The sequence below is a fragment of the Anabrus simplex genome, chromosome X (assembly GCF_040414725.1).
Source record: "Anabrus simplex isolate iqAnaSimp1 chromosome X, ASM4041472v1, whole genome shotgun sequence".
NCBI classification, from domain to species: domain Eukaryota; kingdom Metazoa; phylum Arthropoda; class Insecta; order Orthoptera; family Tettigoniidae; genus Anabrus; species Anabrus simplex.
Genome location: NC_090279.1, coordinates 142556023 through 142574792, shown reverse-complemented (window position 1 = coordinate 142574792; position 18770 = coordinate 142556023). Strand labels below are relative to the sequence as shown.

At 41.8% G+C, this 18770-nt stretch overlaps 1 long non-coding RNA gene across 1 annotated transcript; it reads right to left on the bottom strand.

Annotated features, from left to right (window-relative positions):
• Positions 1-778: 778 nt before the first annotated feature.
• LOC136886313 (uncharacterized) lies at positions 779-11294 on the bottom strand. The gene is made up of 3 exons (XR_010861768.2): positions 11195-11294; positions 8079-8218; positions 779-900 (listed from the first exon to the last, which is right to left on the bottom strand). It is a non-coding gene; the product is annotated as an uncharacterized lncRNA (long non-coding RNA).
• Between the last annotated feature and the right edge of the window lie 7476 nt (positions 11295-18770).

The following is an 18770-nucleotide window of genomic DNA, read 5'->3' as shown; positions in this document are numbered from 1 at the left end:
TGCCTGCACGGTTATCAGGTAACATTATCTGGCCGTCCATTAATACCTTGCATCACTGCCTGCACGGTTATCAGGTAACATTATCTGGCCGTCCATTAATACCTTGCATCACTGCCTGTACGGTTATCAGGTAACATTATCTGGCCGTCCATTAATACCTTGCATCACTGCCTGCACGGTTATCAGGTAACATTGTCTGGCCATCAATTAATACCTTGTATCACTGCCTGCACGGTTATCAGGTAACATTATCTGGCCGTCCATTAATACCTTACATCATTGCCTGCACTGTTATCAAGTAACATTATCTGGCCATCCATTAATACCTTGCATCACTGCCTGAACGGTTATCAGGTAACATTATCTGGCCATCCATTAATACCTTGCATCACTGCCTGCACGGTTATCAGGTAACATTATCTAGCCATCCATTACTACCTTGCATCACTGCCTGCACGGTTGTTAGGAAACATTATCTGGCCATCCATTAATACCTACATCACTGCCTGCACAGTTGCTAGGTTTCACTTTCGTCACACATTTTGTGACCCTAATTTCCGTAACCCAAATTTTCTGATGAACCCCAGCCACAAGACATATTTATGTCATAAAGCCAACAACGCAGTCCGCTAAAGCTTCTGAACTTAACTTACCGTAGTGTATGAGCTACACGCATTGATATCTGTTGTCACCTTTGACTGTCCTTGCATTTTTTAAAAAATGCAGAGGAGCTTATTTTGAATGATTTTAAGGAGATGAGAATAATATTCCACACATATTCAGCAGTTGCTATAACAGTTTTATTTCAGTGATGACAGGGTAACAGTAGAAAATAAGCATTATCACAGATTAAGTGTTAGGTTGTTGATGTGAGGCAGTCTTCCTTCATGGACACCGATCCTGCAGAAAGACGAAGAAAAGATTAAAAATTGGTCAATGCGCAGTAAGCTTGCTAATAGGATTTACATTTTTGTTATCTCAAAGCAACAACACTTTCTAAATTGAAAATATATTACGTGTTTACTATAGAACACACATTTCAGAACTGTTATGGCCATTTTCGAACTCATTCATCAGTTAATTATTAAAAAATGACGTCTGTTTAAGTGTCTATATTCACATTTTTCTTCATGGATTACACTTTTCCATTTATTTGGGGACAGTCTCCTGTATTTACAGGCTGCTATTAAAACGAAGGTAAAACATAGCAAATTTTATCTATACATTTCTCTTAATAGAAGAAAGCTCTGAATTATAAAAGAGATACGGTAAACAGTAATTCGTGTATAATTTCAGTGATATAGAGGTGGTGTCTAAAGATCCTGATGGAGTGTCGGAGGACGAGAGGCACAATTTCGGGGATAAGCTTCATTGGAAGTTGAAAGCGCTTCCACTTGGAGATGAAATGATGAGGTGTGGTACTACGAGCTCCGACCATTATCCTTCTTACCGTATTTAAATTTTCTGAAGGTGGTATTTAGATTTGAATTACACTTTTTAAATTATATTGTTTAAAGTCACATATAAAGACATATTTCCAAAATTTGTTATTTTGTCTTACCTTAATGAAACATAGCCTACTTTCGTCAATTTTTTACGTTCATATAATTTTATCCGTCCGCCTCTGTGGTGTAGTGCTTAGTGTGATTAGCTGCTACCCCCGGAGGCCCGGGTTCGATTCCCGGCTCTGCTACGAAATTTGAAAAAGTGGTACGAGGGATGGAACGGGGTCCACTCAGCCTCGGGAGGTCAACTGAGTACAGGAGGTTCGATTCCCTCCTCAGCCATCCTGGAAGTGGTTTTCCGTGGTTTCCCACTTCTCCTCCAGGCAAGTGCCGGGATGGTACCTAACTTAAGGCCAAGGCCCCTTCCTTCCCTCTTCCTTGTCTATCCCTTCCAAACTTCCCTTACCGGGCGAGTTGGCCGTGCGGTTAGGGGCGCGCAGCTGTGAGCTCGCATCCGGGAGATAGTGGGTTCGAATCCCACTGTCGGCAGTCCTGAAGATGGTTCTCCGTGGTTTCCCATTTTCACACCAGGCAAATGCTGGGGCTGTACCTTAATTAAGGCCACGGTCGCTTCCTTCCCATTCCTAGGCCTTTCCTGTCCCATCGTCGCCATAAGACATATCTATGTCAGTGCGACATAAAAAATAGCAAAACTTCCCATCCCCCACAAGACCCCTGTTCAGCATAACAGGTGAGGCCACCTGGGCGAGGTACTGGTCATCCTCCCCAGTTGTATCCCCCGACCCAGAGTCTGAAGCTCTAGAACACTGCCCTTGAGGCGGTACAGGTGGGATCCCTCGCTGTGTCTGAGGGAAAAACCGACCCTGGAGGGTAAACAGATGAATAAGAAGAAGATAATTTTATCCAAACAACTATCAACCCTTTGCGTGTGATTACGGTCAGTTTACAGACATATATTAAGAGTTTACTTCGGCCAACCGGTGGATAAGAAAACAGGACGGACTCACAAGCACCGAGTGGAAAGATGCTCTCAAAAGACAGCGCGCCATGGTAAACACTGCAGACGATGCGGTGAGATTGACACTTTGGCACATGTCTGAGGATCTTGCCCATTCGGTGAATGCCTACGAAACACCAGTCATCATCACATCCGGTCTTTCCTGGCCGATACGCTACGTGGTAAAGGGTACCTAGTACATGAAGAGGTCCATGGCCTCGCAGTTGACGGTGGGACAAGACGTATCGACAGGATCGCCTTCAAACCCGGTAGCAGATTGTACCGCCATCTTGTTTTAGGGGAAGGAGGTAACAATTAGGACTTTCCTGAAACTTTTAAGCCCACGAAACCTGTATGTCATCGCTTTGGATGAATATATTCGACTGCGTTCTTATGCTGAGCACCAAATTTTAAACCCCCCCAGCCTGCCCCTCCCAGGGAATTTTTCAAATTTTCGATTTTTCTAGGGATCCTGAGGTCATCAGCTTCTCTGGTACCAAGTATTAAGTTTCTGAGATGCCTGGAAGGGCCTCACAAATTCCCGTCTACTTTCATTTTTATACCTTTATTTATACTTATACACAGCGTGATTCAGCTGCCCCTTTCAATGTAGTTTTATGCAACCCACAATATTCATTCCGTACTGAAAACATCTGCCCTGCCGGTATGCTCAGACAACTCAACCGGAAATCTTGGTATTTACCGCCTCACCATGATAGGACGCCGTAATGTTATACTCGTATTAAACACTGGAAAGCATACGTGTGCCTTCTAGATCAGATGAACCTGACAGGCTGGCGAAACACTAAAGTGATATTTTGATCGCAGTAAACTTAATACTTGCTATAAGCTGCCCAATGCGCCGTACGGAACCGTAGTGTAGTTGGTAAAGGCGTGGCGGAGCGGGTCTGTATGTCTGGTGGGAAGTTCGCGTCCGGGGCGACGATTACAAATGTTTGAAATATTTGTTTAATACGTACCGCACGCAATGTAAGTTCAATACCCGCTTGCATGCAAATTGTGTGTGAACGAATGTGTTTTTGGCCCTATTCTTAGTTAGTAGGCCGGGCACATACAGACCAGAAATAATAGGAAAGCAACTGCCCTGACAATGTTTTATCGTAGCAAATGCTCGATGTGATGACCGTTTTGGTTTATCCATATTCGGGCCCGGTGTCCAATAAATCGTCTTGCGCGCTGATGCATTCCAGGTGTAATTGTTCGGCAGGCGTCCGTGATGAGTTGCCGGAGCTGGTCGGGGTTTTCTGGTGCTTGAGTGTAAACGGCGTTTTTTAAATGTCCTCACTAGAAGAAGTCTAACGGCGTTGATCTAGCGGGCCAAGGAACAGGGCCTCCTCGTCCTATCCATTTCCCTGGCAGTTCCTCGTTCAGATGGTAACGAACGGACAAAGTCGAATGTGGTGGAGCTCCATCGTGTTGCAACCACATCGTCAAACGATCATGCAAGGGCACATCCTCCAGCAGCAGTGGGAGTTCCTGATGCAGAAAGTGCAGGTAGCGTGGACCCGTCCATTGGCCCTCAAAGAAGTAAGATCTAATCAGGTGATCCCCCATGATTCCACACCAAAAATTCACTTCCCATCGTACTTGATGGGCCGCCTGTCGCATTCAGTGAGGATTGTCCGGACTCCAATAGTGCATATTGTGGCGATTGACGTTCCCATTATTGTGGAATCGTGATTCATCTGAGAACAAGATATGCGATACGAATGCTGCACCATTGTCTGGCTTTCCTAATAGCCACCAACAGAACTCCATTCGAGCTTCGAAATCACGCCCATTGAGCTTTTGGTGTAGCTCAAGATGGTATGGGTGAAATTTATGTTCATGCAGTATTCGTCAGACGGACGGCTGGCTGGTGTTCACCTGTCGTGCAATCGCCCTTGTTCTGGTGTGTGGATTATTATGAGCTGCCTCCAGAACGACCTCTTCTGTTTCACCCGATGAAAAAATGAAATTGCGTATGGATTTTAATGCCGGTAGTGTCCGAGGACATGTTCGATTCGCCAGGTGCAGGTCTTTCGATTTGACTCCCGTAGGCGACCTGCGCGTCGTGATGAAGATGAAATGATGATGAGGACGACATATGCACCCAGCCCCTGTGCCAGGGAAATTAACCAATGATGGTTAGAATTCCCGACCATGCCGGGGATCGAACCCAGAACCCCTGTGACCAAAGGCCAGCACGCCAACCATTTAGCCATGGAGCCGGACTGTTTCATCCGATGTAACGGGCCTATCGCGGACTGGTGGCTGGTTGGAAATCACGCCTGTTGCTCTTAAGCGCTTTTCAACACGGCGTTATGTCGTAGCAGCCGGGTGTTGCTTGTTGGGATACCATTCCTGGTACAGACGTAGTGCCTCGCATGAGTTTTGTCTCGCTTCCCCATACATGAGGGGCATGTCAACGTACTCCTCTGTGGAAAACATGCCGAATGACAGGAGAGATTAAAGTACATTCAGGCCCTAACCAGCGGAGTATGCGGAGGGCACAAGATGATTAACAGCATCATTCTATTGTTTGAATGTGGCAAACGTGGGCCTGTGTTTAAGTATTCAAACATCATACCGATGCAAAAGTATTTAAACGATACAGGATTCGAGCCGCCGCTGGCACATTCCGTCGATTACTAGGTGAACGCCTAACCATATCAGCTACGCTGCATTGGTTGAAACACGCTGGTAGTACGACGAGAGACGAGTACATACGTCATCCCGTTTGGTGTTTAAGACATTAATTACTCCATTGTTACCTAGTTTTATGCATTGATTCCCCTCTTCGTTACATCCGATCACGAGGCACGGCACATTAGCATAGTTACATGGTAAAAGGACGTTGCTACATGATTTCAAGGCGTCATGTTTTGCGGATGATATAACAGTTCGCTACGGTTCAGAATCGTGTGTAGAATGTGCTCACTGAACATTCGTACCATACAGTACGCCTGCAGGGGAATAGCACCCCTATGACCATGTGCGCGTTAGTTGGGCTGCAGGCAACGATATTGGAAGGGGCTGCTGAATTACACTGTATATAGGTCCTAACAGACTTGCTTTTATTAATATAGATGTAAAGAAAGAAAAAGTTTGTTCTGGTCGGGAATAGCTGTACAACAGTCAACAGGAGAATTTCAAATTTAAAAATAAATAAATAAATAAATAAATAAATAAATAAATAAATAAATAAATAAATAAATAAATAAATAAATAAATAAATAAATAAATAAATAAATATAGAGTGAAAATTGCAATGGCATGAAGTGCATTTTTATCAATTTGATACAGTTACCGTGTCCACCTTTGTGGTGTAGTGGTTAGTGTGACTAGCTGCCGCCCCCGGAGGCCGGGCTTCGATTCCCGGCTCTGTCAAGAAAATTGAAAAGTGGTACGAGGGCTGGAACGGGGTCCACTTAGCCTCGGGAGGTCAACTGATTAGAGGGATATTCGATTCCCACCTCAGCCATCCTGGAAGTGGCTTTCCGCGGTTTCCCACACTTCTCCTCCAGGCAAACGCCGGGATGGTAGCTAACTTAAGGCCACGTCCGCTTCGTTCCCTCTTTCTTGTCTATCCCTTCCAATCTTCCCATCCCCCCATAAGGCCTCTGTTCAGCATAGCAGCTGAGGCCGCCTGGGCGAGGCACTGGTCCTCCTCCCCAGTTTTATCCCCGACCCAATATCTCACGCTCCAGGACATTGCCCTTGAGGTGGTAGAGGTGGGATCCCTCGCTAAGTCCGAGGGAAAAGCCAACCCTGGAGGGTAAACAGATTAAGAAGAAGAAATACTTCTTCTATCAGAAATTATATATTTTAAGTTAACATAATTTAAATAAAGGAATTCCCTATTTGTTAAACAAAGTACTTGCAGCATTTAGAATGGAATATCTTGCCCACCTAGAATGAATTCAGCGAACCCGCAATGGGCATCCTAGAGAAAGAAATTGCGATCAATATATCTGGAATCAAGGCGGCACTCCGGTGATAAAAACATATTTTTATCTAATGCATGGATTTTCACGAAATTTGTGGGAATGTCACCTACATAAATAGAGATATCACGAACATTTCTTTAATATACATTTAATAGTTTCCCAAAATATTTCTTTTTGAAATTCTTAATTCCATTTCCTTTTTATGAAATTTAATTAATATGTTAATGTAAATTCGTAATTAGGTAGATAATACTTCTTTTAAAAGAACTACGTATCGATTTTTCTGTACATAGTTTATAGAAGGAGATATATCGTACTAAAGTTTGTGTAATTTTTACTTTCTAAAATTTTGGACTTAAAAATCCCTACTATTTGAGCAAAATCTTCAATCAAGAATTCCATACGCAAGTTTCTTAATATTGCTGTGATATATATACCACACAAATTTTCTTACATTTGGGAGAATATTATGGGAGAAAATGGGATTTAAATGTAAAATTACAATAGGCAAACAAAGCATGATTACAGTGATAAATTGTTTGAATTCAGCGGAAAAATTTCGTGACAAGAAAAAATCTCAATCCTTTCAATTTCAGTCATAAAAATGTCAACAAAGTGGCCAAAATATCGATTTTTACCTCCGGAGTGTCGCCTTAACCATGCTAGGGTTACAGAAATTGGAATTCGGAAACCTTACCCCAGTTTGCTTTGCAGTATATCACAATAGCCATCTCCAGCTTTGTAGGTTGTGAATGAGCTAATGATGATTCGAACTGAGAATGGGCAGTACAAATGTACTCGAAATAAGGTGAAGTTGTACAAAAAGCCTTTAAGGCTTACAAAGGCTAAAAAGGACCTAAAATCCAAACAACGCTGAAAAAGGCAAACGAAGAGATAAATAAATTCCACAATGACCTAGAATGAACATATATCATGTTGGACCTCATCTTCGGACACTCGAGAGAAAAGGGACTTTTCCTCAACTTCCGAGCCCTAATTATAAATAACAGTCGAAATTGAAAGGAAATGGCTTCAGATATGAACGAAAGAGAAGGAAGAAAAATAAATAAATAAATAAATAAATAAATAAATAAATAAATAAATAAATAAATAAATAAATAAATAAATAAATAAATAAATAACCGAGTCGAAACTGAAAGGAAATGGCTTCAGATATTAACGAAAGGGAAGGAAGGAAAAATAAATAAATAAATAAATAAATAAATAAATAAATAAATAAATAAATAAATAAATAAATAAATAAATAAATAAATAAATAAATAAATAAATAAATTAAATAAATAAATAACTGAGTCGAAACTGAAAGGAAATGGCTTCAGATATTAACGCAAGAGAAGGAAGAATAAATAAATAAATAAATTAAATAAATAAATAAATAAATAAATAAATAAATAAATAAATAAATAAATAAATAAATAAATAAATAAATAAATAACTGAGTCGAAACTGAAAGGAAATGGCTTCAGATATTAACGAAAGAAAAGAAAGGAAAATATAACAATAAATAAATAAATAAATAAATAAATAAATAAATAAATAAATAAATAAATAAATAAATAAATAATACACACCTACAACTGGGAAATAAATGAGGAAAATAGTTTGAAGATGATAACAAATATTAATCCCGTCTCAACAACGTACCTTTATCGTCCTCCAGCGCTTTGAGCTCCTTTTTGTGCAGCCTCCTGCCCCTGCTTGGCAGCACCCTCTGCAGCATCTTTGAACATCCCTGCTCCCTTCTCGAATGTCTTCTGAGCATCCTCAGGGCTCTGAGCGCTGGCCTGTAAAAGCACATATCAAATCGTCGAATTGCATTTGTTCATAAATACTTAAGACCAGTATTCGTGTTCATTATGGACCTCAGGCTCCAACAGTGCCATAAGCCTGGAGGTTGCGTGACTATGATTAAGATATCCACAGTCATATAAAACTGGACATCCTCAATTTCAAGTTTTCGATCAGTAATGATCTGCATTTTGGGCTCTCACCCAAGTGGCAGATTCCCTATAATTTTTAGTCTTTTCAAAAAAATATGTGAAATATTTGGTAATTTATTTGATCATCTCCCTTGGTAAATAAGTATAATCCCTAACTCCCCTTCCTCATTAATTAATTCAGTCAGTCATGCAGATTGGAACGTACCCTCCCAGACGGCTGTGTTCCGCAGTGCTAGGCTGAAAGCATGAATTCAGTTCCTTTCAATCATTCACTCATTCATTAATGAAAGTTCTCTCCCTAGTTGGTGGCTATCCGTGATCGGATGAGAAGAGTGTTCATTCATGCACGATCATAATCATGAAATCATGCAACGACCAATTCAGATAGGTCTCTCTCTCCAGTCGTTCCGCTCATGACTGCGTACCATGACCCAAGGACTTTGTTGTTTCTTTTATAAACTGACGCCATTCTGTACGAACTTGCGTTTCCCGGACAGTAGTTCTCCATGGTTAAGTCCATGATCTCTCTTACTTGATCAACCTATCTTTTCGTGACCCGTCCTCGGGACCTTGTGCCAGAAACTTTGCCTTGGACAAAACTACTGATTGTCAACAAAGGTGCAGAGATTCAGCTTCCAGCACTTGAACAATCTCCAATGAGTCTGTCAGTTTCCTTATCTTGGTTCAATAATCGGGGATACAAGTAGAAGCGATAAAGAAATCAAACGTCGCACCATTCTAGGACGTACAGATATGGCAAAATTAAAGAAGACCTGGCAAAATAGAGCAATGTCTATGAATACGAATAAAAGATTAGTCCATTCGCTTGTGTTCTCGATCTTACTGTATGGATCCGGAACAGGTTTTTCTCCGAGTACTCCGGTTTTCTCTGTCATCATTCATTCCAGCAACACTCTCCGATATTATTTCATTTCATCTGTCAGGCATTAATCATTGCCCCAGAGGAATGCGACAGGCTTCGAAAGTCGGCACAATTTCCATCCTTACCGCTAGATGGGGGCTTCATTCATTCCATTCCTGACCCCGTCGAATGGCTGGGAATAGGCTGTGGACTTTCATTTTCATCAATGATGGCATTTCTTAGCTGTGATCACGATATCAACAGTCACGCAAATGCCTTGTACAGTGTCAGGTCTCGATCCTGGTACCATGACTACAGGATGGAAAGTAATACATCGGTCGGCCAAATGTTAGTAGAATTATGACCAATTTCTTGACGGGTAATATCGTGTGCTGGCGCCATAAGGGCATATGTTTGTGATGACCACAGTACAGAGGTGGAAACTCAATATTTTTACCGTAATAATTTGGAGAGAAATACTTATTGTAGATGGACAAAAATCATCATTGACATATTAGTTACTGGTTACACTTCATGGTGTCCGACTCGTTTTCTGAATTGTCAGCGTACTGGCCTTCGGTTTAGAGGGTCCCGGGTTCGATTCCCGGCCGGGTCGGGGATTTTAACCTTCATTGGTTAATTCCATTGGCCCGGGGGCTGGGTGTTTGTGCTGTCCCCAACATTCCTGCAACTCACACACCACACATAACACTATCCTCCACCACAATAACACGCAGTTACCTACACATGGCAGATGCCGGCCACCCTCATCGGAGGGTCTGCCTTACAAGGGCTGCACTCGGCTAGAAATAGCCACACGAAATTATTATTACACTTCATGGTTAACTTTTAATGCCAGTTTATTCCTTGCGATGTTTTTAAGGATGCAAATTCACTCCAAGCTGTCGGATGGGTACAATCGGAAGCTATTCATGTGACAGGAATGATATTCTCAGAGCTACTACCCTCAGCATATAGGTAAAAAGTAGACTACAATATCAAAATTTGGTAAAATAGTTTTAAATGCTGAAAACATGTCTTAGCAGACAAAGTAACCCTTACAAACTACGAAAAAACGTAACATTAAGCAATTTCCTCAATTGTGCCGAAAGTTGAAGGGCTAAAGAGGCCGGAAAGGTTACAAATTGTGAGTCTTAGATAGATCTACAAATCTAAAAGGACAAATTTTGAAAATCACTTCCGGCCTAAATGCAGTTCCAGAAAAACAGCCTAAAATCGCTTGTTTCTTTACCCGTTTTATTTTGATTTAAGTCCGAGTCAAATTAACTTATTTACGTAATCCTTTCTATAACGTGTTCCTTTGTTCAATTCACTCGGTATTTTTACTTTTCGAAAAATGTCCATACCGAATATAGTTATAAGGGCTTAAGTGAAACTCTGCATTGACTCACATTAGCTCTCGTAGTGGTGCTTAAGTGAAACAATGCATTGATTGACAATAGCGCTCGTAGTGGTGCTTAAGTGACACAATGCATTGATTGACATTAGCGCTCGTAGTGGTGCTTAAGTGACACAATGCATTGATTGACCTTAGCGCTCGTAGTGGTGCTTAAGTGACACAATGCATTGATTGACCTTAGCGCTCGTAGTGGTGCTTAAGTGACACAATGCATTGATTCACATTAGCGCTCGTAGTGGTGCTTAAGTGAAGCAACGCATTGCTTCACTTTAGCGCTCGTAGTGGTAAAACAAGGCAAACTGATAATCTAATCGACCGGATAACGGTGATTAAGGAAAGGATTGTAATTTTTAGGAATAAATAAAGAATATATTCTCATTCTTTATAATGACTAAAATTCGTAGCTCATGTCCCTAGGATGTTTTCAACGTTGAGTTGCTTGCCTGCGGCAATTTCTGTCCAAATTGTGATGACAAAAATAGTGATTTTCCCCTATTTTACTGTGGTTTTCACAGATATGTGTCCTGTGAATACTCACCAGGATTCCTGCGGCCAACAGAAGAACTGCTACGAGAAGTACTGCCCTCATGATGTCAAGAAATGTTCCAGGGACTGCAGACAACAGAAACTGATGATCTGTTTGCACAATGCAGGGGTTTATATACGGCTGATAAGCACATATCCTTTTCTTTACATCGTGTTTCGTTCCGGTGGTAATCACATACATGATCTGTGGTGGGAAGGTTATTTGCCGAACTGAAAGCTTTTTTGCCTTTCGTTTTTCTTTTTCAGTTTATGTGCTTTATTACTGGAGCTTGTGTGGGCAATATTCATTGCACTCATTCAGCTGTATACATCTGCCGTGGGAGTGAGCAAATTACTGAACCTATTCGTAAGATATGTAATTGATGATTCATATAAATAAAAAAACCTCTGTGAACATCCGCAGTCTTCTGAATATTTGTCAAGGCCCTCGCACTGGACCGAAATTCCGGTTCTATGTTACACATAATGTTGTTTATGATGTTCTGTTGTAATGGAGATGTTTTTAGATACGTATAGAAGGTCACATCAAGTTAGGACTAGTGACGGCTGTAGAGGGCTTGAGTAGGTGGCGCCATACTCTCATAATTTTATATAACTACATTGAGCTGTGTGACGTTAAAGGGCTTGGAGAGGTGGTGGTGGTGATGGTGGCGTTACATTAAGAATGACTGTACACCACAACACACAGAAACCAATTCCAAAATAATTAACAGGCTCAAATAAACTGTAAAACGAATAATAATAATAATAATAATAATAATAATAATAATAATAATAATAATAATAATAATAATAATAATAATAATAATAGAGATATTGATTGTTTGAAATTTACATTAGAAGTAGAAATTTACATTTTTTGGAAATTTAAGGTTACATTATTAAATATTAGAAATCTTCCCCTCGAGCTACATTGAAGGTAAATGGTCCGTCCTCCAGAGAGAGCGACCATTCTTATCCGGAATACAGTCAGGTTACAATTTCAATGGAATTTAAAAAAAACATCAAAAAGTGGAAATTTAATTGTTAATGCTGTTATTGTCTTCTTTTTTTTCAGGGTTAATAGGGAGGAATGTTAATTACGTTTTCAGGTAAAGATAGAAATGAATGATTTGTAGACAGTCCTTCAGTATCTGTATTACTACTTTTTCTATTTCACAGATTGGAACTTTCAATTTTGTAGGAAGGTCGATGTCTGACTAGGGAGGGTGCGTCTTGCTCCTCTGACAATCCACCGATTGACAGGTATTTTATACTTTGCTGACAGGTAAGGGAAGCTTGTTTTTCTAGGTCTGCATCCCGACCCTGATTTGAGTCTCTTTCAAAGCGAATGATGGGGTCTAAGACCATTGCTGTACTGTTCTTTCTGTTGATGGCTATGAAGTCAGCCCTCCGATTAGAATCATCGATAGAGGTGCAATGAACCCCCTCGTGCACCTCCCATCCACGCTGTCTCAGGGCTTCAGTAACCGATGTTCTTGTACGGTGGTGGCGATGGTTGCTCCGGCAGAATCCCAGCACATGTCCAAGGGTTTCTCTCTTGTTGCAGCCATTTTGGTGGCGAAGGATCGTGCTGAATGACCTACCGGGAACCGATCTGACTGCGTGAGGTTGCACGACACCTTCACTGCATTTATATATTCAGAAGAGGACAGAAGTGATTTACGAGTCATCCAGGAGTTAGTTTTCGGGCAGTTTGAATATGACGCTACTCCCTTTCCTTTATGTGGTAACTGGCACCACTAGTGAAAGGATCGATTTCTCATAATTTCACGTACTTTCCTTCCGTCAGTCTTTGGGGGAAGACTTTCTTTTCGCATGTCAAGTGTGTGGAGTGTCATATCTTGTTCAGGTAACTTCCTTAAACGTCCTGAATTTGGAGTAAGCGATTACAAACACTATAATTCTATATGCTGGATTCCCATTCTGCGCACATTATTCACATCCCTCTGACCTTTCTGTCACTATAGAGCATCGAATTTGGAATATCATCTGGCAGCATCATTATTTCTTTTACAGAACATTTCATAATTTTGTCCAGATCTCTAAGAAAGGCGTTTGATTAGTTGTGACTGAGGTGCACATTGTAGAGGATAGATTAAACCCGGCCAAACAAACTCATTATTCTCATTAATACGTAGGCAAGTCAATATGTATCTGCAATTTTGATCTAATTGTCTTTAAGTTGGCTCTACGGCGTTGTGTGCTCAGCAGCCGCTATACTGAAATTCAAGTCAAGAGCTTAGGAAAAGTATCCTTCCGCACGTGAGCACGTCTCCTGTTCCCCCTTCCCGTCACCGTTCTCCATCTCCTCCACAACCAGCTTATTATTAACGCCGTGCGTCTGTCTAACAAGTAGCCTACTTCATTCTGAAACAGTGAAGCATGAAACGAAATCACATCTTTTCACATAGCTGTACTTTGATTACGTACCATACCTATTTATTCCTTTATTGACCATGTAAAACCTACAGTTTACTGATGAATACCGAGGCAAGAGAAGCAAGGTTTATTTTTATTTCATAATGCAATTTGTGTGAGACTTACAACATAAGTATACGATTCCGCTCTTGCGCAACGGCTGTCGGTGGTAGTTTCTCACAGTTCAAAAAGCTGAAAAAAACAACTGTGAGTGGGATTGCAAAATACAATGTTTCTAGGAATGTCGTACATATTGTAGTCTCGTCATTCGGAAGGGTAAAAACGAGCTCATGATCCCCTCATGAGAACACTTCTGCGGGTAGAGGGCGGTTACGAATATAAAGCAAAGTACAAATAATAATAATAATAATAATAATAATAATAATAATAATAATAATAATAATAATAATAATAATAATAATAATAATAATAATAATAATAATAATAATAATTATTATTATTATTATTATTATTATGGAATACGCCAAGGATCCTATTCCCGTGCCGTGTTAAGGCCCTTCCTGTTTTATTACGGTGAATGCTGAGCTGACACATCGACCTTTCGCTGGAGACTCGGATTTTCCGTGGAGTTTAAATTCCACGCGAGCGGCGTAAACACTGTACACAGAAACGCCGGTCAGCTGCGTGGTGTTTTTACCACGTCTTCCACAGTCCACAGCGGATTCTAATCTCGTAGGCTGCTGTAAACGTTTAAAACAATTTGGTTTACATTTCCTACTTAATTTTTCTCTACGCTTGTTAACTTTAAAGTATTTCACAGGGGACTCAAGCGTCACAGCATCACACACGTCTTGCTCACAGCTGGCGGCCATTATGAATACTGAACAAGAACACGCTGTTGCAGCTAGTATTGCCAACAGTTTTCTTGGATTCATCTTCAACGTAGCACATATTATGCGAACTTATCAGCAATAGAATGAACTCGAACAAAGCTTACTAAGTACACAGTGCAATACGATTTCAATATCATATTAAATAATTATTATTTTGCTACATACACCACCGCTGAGAACAATAACTATTCATAGCCATCTACGTATGAAATATAGAGTTGGTAACGAACCCGATTAACATACAACCTGTGATATATTTTCCATATTTATACGGGGCAAGAATTTGTAATTCGTCAAGTCAGTTCAGCAGAATATCTAACCAAACTGAAGGAAGCTCCTGACTTCGGGAACAGGTAACAAACCTAGGGAACTGCTTGGCGCTGCGGAAGCCTTTGCACCGACCAGAAGTCTGACTAACATCAAAGGGACCGCTAAGGTCTTGAGTTGACTCTCAGTATAGATGACACTATTGTCTACGTCTGTGTAGGTTTCAGCGTTAGCAGATCAGTACAGTTTGCACTGTTGCAACGTAAAGATGGCCGCGCCACTCTGTGTCTGCACCAAGGAAGAATAGCGTTCCGTAATCCGTTGTTTGCGGTCTGAGGGTGTACCAGGAGCGGAAATTCATAGAAGACTTTCAGCACAATACGGGGACAATGTTTGGGGGAAGACTTTCTTTTTGTATGTCAAGGGTATGGAATGCCATATGTTGTTCTTCAGGTAACTTCCTTACGTATTGTAGATGGACGTCCTGAATATGGAGTAAGCGATTACAAATACGATAATGCTGTATACTGGCTTCCAATTCTGCGCAAATTATACGCGGTACTTGGAAGGATTCCCCTCAATACTCAGACAAACAACCTCTGGTAACTCAGTTGGGTAAAATCCGTCAGATAAATGATTTCAAATGCTTAGGGGAAATCAATCAACCGTCCGGATTAAACTCGCGAAACAAACACAGAGAGGATTTATCAATTACAAAAAAGCCTGGTCTGCCTCTGTGGTGTAGTGGTTAGTGTGATTAGCTGCCACCCCCGGAGGCCTGGGTTCGATTCCCGGCTCCGCCACGACATTTGAAAAGCGGTACGAGGACTGGAACGGGGTCCACTCAGCTTCGGGAGGTCAACTGAGTAAAGGTGGGTTCAATTCCCATCTCAGCCATCCTGGAAGTGGTTTTCCGTGGTTTCCCACTTCATCCTCCAGGCAAATGCCGGGATGGTACCTAACCTAAGGCCATGGCCGCTTCTTTCTCTCTTCCTTGTCTATCCCTTCCAATCTTCCCATCCCCAAACAAGGCCCCTGTTCAGCATAGCAGGTGAGGCCGCTTTGGCGAGGTACTGGTTATCCTCCCCAGTTGTATCCCCCGACCCAGAGTCTGAAGCTGCAGGACACTGCCCTTGAGGCGATGGAGGTGGGATCCCTCGATGAGTTCAAGGGAAAAGCCAACCCTGGAGGGTAAACAGATAAAGGAGAAGAAGAAGAAGACAGAAAGCCTATAGAATAACACGGAACCGGTACAAAAAAAAATCAATATCTCGGAACGCTAAATTAAAATACTGTTAGACTGTAGTTAGCCTACGGCCCTAGCCGTGTTGATACACCGGTTCTCGTGAGATCTGCGCAGTTAAGGAAAATTGGGCGTGGTCAAGATTTGAATGGGTTGCCACGCGCTGTTGGTGGCGGGTAAAGGAATGGGGGAGCGGAGAGAAACTGGCCACCCTACCGTGCGTAATCTTCGGCTTAGACACACTTCTGCGGAGGTTCGGACCTGTCTTCGGGCAGAATACACCCTTACGTTAGACTGTATTTAAGCCTGATGTAGTATACGTATCAGAAACCACGATCATTGGAGGCAGATCACTAAATAAAACTTTAGAAAAACAAGAGTGCGCCTCTGTGGTGTAGTGGTTAGCGTGATTAGCTGCCACCCCCGGAGGCCCCGGTTCGATTCCCGGCTCTGTCACGAAATTTGAAAAGTGGTACGAGGGCTGGAACGGGGTCCGCTCAGCCTCGGGAGGTCAACTGAGTAGAGGTGGGTTTGATTCCCACCTCAGCCATCCTGGAAGTGGTTTTCCGTGGTTTCCCACTTCATCCTCCAGGCAAATGCCGGGATGGTACCTAACCTAAGGCCATGGCCGCTTCTTTCTCTCTTCCTTGTCTATCCCTTCCAATCTTCCCATCCCTCCACAAGGCTCCTGTTCAGCATAGCAGATGAAGCCGCCTGGGCGAGGTACTGGTCATCTTCCCCAGTTGTATCCCCCGACCCAAAGTCTGAAGCTCCAGGATACTGTCCTTGAGGCGGTAGAGGTGGGATCCCTCGCTGAGTCCGAGGGAAAAACCAACCCTGGAGGGTGAACAGATTAAGAAGAAGAATAAGTAGAAGAAGAAGAAGAAAAATTGCTGTAGAAACAAGGTTACACAAGATGGAAAGAGCATATGGCATCATTAAAACTTTTACAACAATAAATGTTTATGTAGAAATCTTAAAATAAAGCACTACAATACACCGGTGAAACCAGAATGTCTTTACGCAAGTGAGTGTAAACTATAGCTAAGATAAACTGGAAGTACTACAAAGAAGATTCATGAGAAAAGTTTTAGGACTAATGAAAACAACAGAACAATGGAAAATAAGAAGTAATAAGGACTAGAACATAAAAAAGAAATTACAGAAACAATAAGAAAAAGGAGATTGCAATATTTGGACAGGTCTATAGAATTGATGATAACAAATTGACAAAACAGATATTTAGGTATCAGGTGTTGCCTGGCCGAGGCAGTAAAGGCGCGTTCGATTCGCCCGAAAGGACCTGGTTTCGAATCCCCGCCAGGAAGTCGTAATATTTAAGAAACGAGATTTCCACTTCCGGAGGTGCATATGGCCCTGAGGTTCACTCAGCCTACACCAAAAATGAGTACCAGGTTAATTCCTGGGGGCAAAGGCGGCCGGGCGTAGAACTAACCACTCTACCCCATCAAGTGCCGCGGTTAACAATGGTAGAAGCCTTTACCTTCCACTCCTCCAAGGGCCTTCATGGCCTGTACGGAGGTGAATTTGTCTTTGTTTTTTCTTGATATTCAGAAAAAGTCAACACCATTTTGCAATGTCACATAGGATGTTCTGGTTAGATTCTAGACCGCGGTCTCGGCTTTCCAGTAGTGCCAAATATCTCATTTTTACCCATTGCTGCACAGAAGCGAAATGTTGGCAAAATTAGGAAAAAGCTTGTGGAATTTATTTCCAACATGTAATGTTGTCAACAGCATTTTTTAATTCTCTAGAAGTCAGTGAAGATCAAAGAATGTTAGCAATATTTAGTACAATTAAGCTGCGTTGAAACAGAATTTACCAATTAGGTAAAACTTCCGTACGCGGTGGGTGAACGGTAGGTTAGAGATCTAACATGGTGTAGGTCGGATGACGTGACTAGTAATAAACATTTGCCAACATTGGAGAATTTTTTTTTTTACACGTTGCTTTACGTCGTACTGATACAGATAAGTGTTATGGCGACGATGGGATAGAAAAGGGCTAGGAGTGGGAAGGAAGCGGCCGTGGCCTTAATTAAGATACAGCCGCAGGATTTTCTTGGTGTGAAAATGGTAAACCACTCACTGTCTCCCGAATTCAAGCTCACAGCTGCGCGCCCCTAACAGCACGGCCAACTCGCTCGATCGAAGAATAAAAGGGGGAGAGAAGATCATTGGTTTGGGTTGGTTAGGATATGGTTTCCCCCTGTGGGTGGGGATGGTAGAATAACATTCACGGTATCCCCTGACTGACGTAAGAGGGCACTAAAAGGGGGACCAGCAGGAGTCAAATTGGGAGCGTGGGCTGCTGACCACTGTTCCCCTAGCTCAGTCTGGCGTTGTTACCACTTGTGCCAGGTTCCTCACTTTCATCTATCCTACCCGACTTCCCTTGGTCAACTCTTGTTTTTTCCAACCCCGACGATATTAGAACCTTGAATGACTAGGGAGTCTTTAATTTTCATGCCGTTTCTGCGGTCCTTCCCTTTTTGCATGCATATATTTTTGGCCTGGACGTTTTCTGAAATTTGCTTGGAAGAAACCAACACAGTAACCAGATATCCAGTGTACGTCAGACGAATGGAAGAACGACGCCATTAGAGAAGGTGCAAACAAATCAATGGCGAATAATTTTAACGTGAAAACAATAATTGAAATTCTGAACACTGCGGAAGGAGGAGAAAATGATTTCTTGGACATAAAATCCTCCGCCCTGGACCAGTAGCACGTCCGATTATATTTTCTCGTAGTACCATGGTT